At 45.6% G+C, this 4,483-nt stretch overlaps 1 pseudogene; it reads left to right on the top strand.

Moving 5' to 3' along the window:
• Nucleotides 1-345: 345 nt before the first annotated feature.
• LOC107524791 (SWI/SNF complex subunit SMARCC1 pseudogene) lies at nt 346-4,083 on the top strand (annotated as a pseudogene).
• The last annotated feature ends 400 nt before the right edge of the window (nt 4,084-4,483 follow it).

A 4,483-nucleotide genomic window follows, 5' to 3' on the forward strand; every position in this document is an offset into this window, starting at 1 on the left:
TCAGCAATGAAAAGTACAACCTGTTACCTTCTCAGCAAGTGAGGGGAAAAAGAAGTCAAACACACACCTAAGCTCTTAATGAGGACATCTATGTCACTGTTAAAATGTAAGACATTTCAAGAATTCAGATTCTTGTGAGAATGAGTGGGTGACTAATAGGAGTTACTGCTGTAACCCATACATTACATTTCAGATTGTGAGCCAACAAAGTGACAAGGGTACTGCAGAAAGGGACTCACTATCAGATCAGAGGTAAGAGTGAACAGTTAATGGGTAACTCTGATGACACCATCAAGAACCATTAACCTGGTTACCTTGGCAGCCAGAGTCCCCAAGATAAGGAAAATGATTACGAATGAAAAAGATGACAGTCATGGTGATGCAGAGATAAAGTTGCAGCTCAAAGTTAAGTAAGAAGTTCTCCACCATGATTCAGGCTTTCTTCCAGCAATGAAAACATAAGCACATGTAACTTGCATGGTGAAGCACACAGACTAAATTAAAATGCCTATGAAATTAGCACTGAAATACAAAGGCCAAAGAAGTCTCAAATCTCTTTTTTACATTGTGTAAGGAGCAACTGAGTTGTAACTGATCCCATACAGGACACCTCTCTTCTAGTCATCAAAATGAGAGTAAGGGGCAAGCAGTTAGACATCTACTTTCCAACCACTTCTCAACTGGGCCTGGGTTACCTTCTCTCCAGCTTCAGAAATCAATTCTCATGCCACAATTCTCAGACTGAAAGCTCTGGGTACAATTTTTTATGACAACACCATGTCATTGACCAAAAAGAGTCAAATAAATCACCATAAAAGAGACATACACTGATGGCCGCGTGCAGGTGCTGGTGTGAACAGAAATGCCAGGAGGGCCGGGGCAGGCGAGGTGGTGGGGATAATGGATGGAGACAATGGTCTAGGTAGTGGCACAGGGCGCATTGGGTGCAGGAGGCATGGCTATGGCTGTGGGCCTGGCCATTTAATGACAGAAGGACCAGGCCCCCCAGGCTAGCAAGTTTTGGGAGTCTAGAGACAGTGTGGATTGGGTGGACTGGGTGCAGGTCTGGCTGGGCAAGCACTACAAAAAATATGTTCATGCAGATGCAACTACCAATAATCCGCTGGCTGGGCTGGTGGTGCAGTTTCTCCACTTCCAGGTGCCTTTGGGAAGCAAGTAACCAACTCGGCCTTCACCAAACTCCCTGCAAAATGTTTCATGGATTTCAAAACTGGAGGCGCCTTGTGTCACATTCTCGAGACTGCTTACAAGCATAAAAATGAACACGGATAGCAAAGGTTTGATCTACAGAATCCAACCCTAATGAATAGTAATGTTGAGATGTTTATGAACATTGAAAAAAACATTGGTGCAGAGCAATTATCTGACCAGAGCCAACATCTACCTCATTCCAGACATTGATCTGAAGTTGGCTAACAAATTGAAAGGTATCACCAAAGGACCTCAGGGGACATTTATTGATGAGAAGTCAAAGGCTTCCATCACATTTATCTGTATCCTTCCTCAGTGAAGTGTATCCTTCTAGAAATGAAGAGTGGTTGCGATCCATGATAAGACAAGCAGGTGTTAGTACATTAGGGGCTTTACCTGGACAGCTACAAAACTTGGATCCATAGTAATGATGTTGATGTGGAAATTGAAGATCTACCAATTCCAGAAAAACCATGGAAGTTTCATGCAAAATGGGTTTTGGATGCTGATGAATGAGGAGGATTACAAGGTGGACAAGAACAGGAAGCCCATGAGTTTTCAACAGCAAACTTCAACAAAGAATGAAGACTCAGCCAGAATTCCAGAGAGAAAAAATAGAAAAGCATCAGCTAATGCCTTCCTCTCTGCCCCCCACACCCCCAGAATCACATAAGAAGAGTGGGAAGAAGGGCCAAGCTCATCTTTATGGGACGTGCAGAAGTCAGAAAGAGGAAGAAGAGCAGGAAGGTCTTTCAAGAATATGGAAGGCCCGATACCTGTACCCAACACAGAGGACGGGGTACTTCCCAAAAATGTAAATCCAAAGAAAGATAGTGAAAATACACCTGTTAAAGAGAAACTGTAGCTGACCTAGTTGAGTGGAATGAAGAAACAGTCACAACAGGAGGAAAGGAAGATGAAGCTCCCTTCAAAAGTGATCAGTCAGTCAGTTCACCCCGGTGAAGATAATATCACAAAGCAGACCAGTCCCATTATTTTTCCAAGCTATGCATCATGGTTTGATTATAACTGTATTCACGTGATTGAAAGCTGTGCTCTTCCCAAGTTTTTCAATGGAAAAACCAAGACTCCAGAGATATATTTGGCATATCAAAATTTTATGATTGACACATACCACCTAAACCTCCAAGAATATTTGACCAGCACTGCTTGTCAGGGGAACTTGACTGGAGATGTGTGTACTGTGATGAGGGTTTGTGCCTTTTTAGAGCAGTGGGGGCTTGTTAATTACCAAATGGATCCAGAAAGTGAACCCATGGCAATGGGACTTCCTCCTACTCCTCATTTCAATGTATTGTGTGATACCCTCTCTGGGCTTGTGCCTCTACATTTTTGATCACCTCAGGTCCCTGCTGCTCAGCAGATGTTAAATTTTCCTGAGAAGAACAAGGGTAAACCAATTGATTTGCAGAGCTTTGGTCTCTATACTGATATTTACTCCAAGAAAACCTTAGCAAAGAGTAAAGGTGCCAGTGCTGGAAGAGAATGGACTGAGCAGGAGACCCTGCTAGTCCTGGAGGCCCTGGGGAGGTACAAGGATGCCTGGAACAAAATGTCAGAACATGTTGGAAATCAGACTCAGGATGAATGCATTCTCCAGTTTTTGAGGCTTTTCATCGAGAACCCATACCTTGAGAATTCAAATGCCTCCCTTGGGCCTCTAGCCTACCAGACTGTTACCTTTTTGGCATCCTTGGTGGACCCTTATGTAGCATCTGCTACAGCAAAAGACACCTTGGAGTTTTCTTGAGTCTGGAAGGAGGTGCCAGTGGATTTAGTTGAAGCTCATGTCAAGAAAGTACAAGAAGCAGCCCCAGCCTCTGAGAAAGTGGATCCCACCTACAGGCTTGAGGGCAGCGGCATCACAGGCCTGGGCCTGAAGAGCCAGGAAAGCTTGAAAGAGCTGCAGAGGAAAAAATGGAAACAGATACTGATGGTCAGCAGCCTGGAAAGGCAGAAACAAAGAGGAAAATTAAACAGATGAAGGTGATAAAGCACAAGACTGAGACAATGAACAAATATCAGGAAGGAAAAGGACAGTGAAATTAGCGGGGACACCAAATCAGAGGAACAGGAGACGGAGGAGAGCCAGGAGCTCATTGATAGTTGTAAAGAAAGACAAAGCGACGTTGAGAACAAAAAAGTAGAGCATAAACTTTCTGAAGGAAATGCAGTCACAGCCGCAGCTGCTCTGGCCTCAGCTGCAATCAAAGCCAAGCACCTGGCTGCCTGGAACAGAGAAAGAGCAAGTCTCTGGTCACTCTCCCAGCTGAGACAGGGATAAAGAAACGGGAAATCAAATTTCAGCATTTTGAGGAGCTGGAAATGATCATGGACAGAAAGAGGCTTTAGAACAACAGAGGCAGCGCTTGCTTACTGAACTCCAGAACCTCCACGTGGAGAGCCTGAAATACGCAGAATTGCGAGTCCGCCTACAGCATGGGCAGAACCCTCCACAGGGGCACCAGCATATGGGAGGGCCTGGCCTGCCACCCCTGGGAGCAGCAGGGCACCCCGGCATGATGCCTCAGCAGCAGCCTTCTTCCTACCCTCTGATGCAGCACCAGATAGCACTGCCCTACCCACTCCAGCCAGGTCAGCCCTAGGTCCAGATTCTGATGTCCCGGCAGCCCATGCCAGGTCCAGGATTCCCACCATTGCAGCCAACATCCACCCTCCTGGCATGCTGCCAATGAGGGGGACATCCTAGGGCCTCCAGTTATCCTCACATTTCCTAAGGGCATGCATTCCTGCTGCAGCAGCAGCAGCTGCCATCACCTGCAGGATGGAGTCCCTCCGCCTCCTGCTCCAGGCCCACCCATCCACACCCAGCGCCACCAGCTGGAGTGAAGATGACAAGACTTAGGTTCCTCAACTTCCTTGGGTCTTTTTTAGGTTTTTTCTTCTCACAGACCCAATCACAAGTTCCACATCCTGTCTCTCCCCATTTCTCATGCCTCCCCTCTCCATGCTCTGACACCCCTGTGTTAGGTCCTCAGCCAACACTCAGGGGAAGCCTTGGTGACAGTGTGCCCTAGTCATCCTAAAAATAACCTCTGTCATCCCTGCCCTGGTGTGGGGTATTCTTTGTCTATTATTTTTGCTCTCCTGCACTTTTTTGCTTTGTTTTATGCCTCTGTGGATAATATTTTATAATCATTGTCTTGTCTTTTTCATTATCTTTTTTTTTTTTTGTCATTATTGCTTTAAAGGAGAGCATTCAAAATTAATAGGAACCAAAAATGGTGAT

The sequence above is a fragment of the Miniopterus natalensis genome, chromosome 8 (assembly GCF_054644295.1).
Source record: "Miniopterus natalensis isolate mMinNat1 chromosome 8, mMinNat1.hap1, whole genome shotgun sequence".
Lineage (NCBI taxonomy): Eukaryota > Metazoa > Chordata > Mammalia > Chiroptera > Miniopteridae > Miniopterus > Miniopterus natalensis.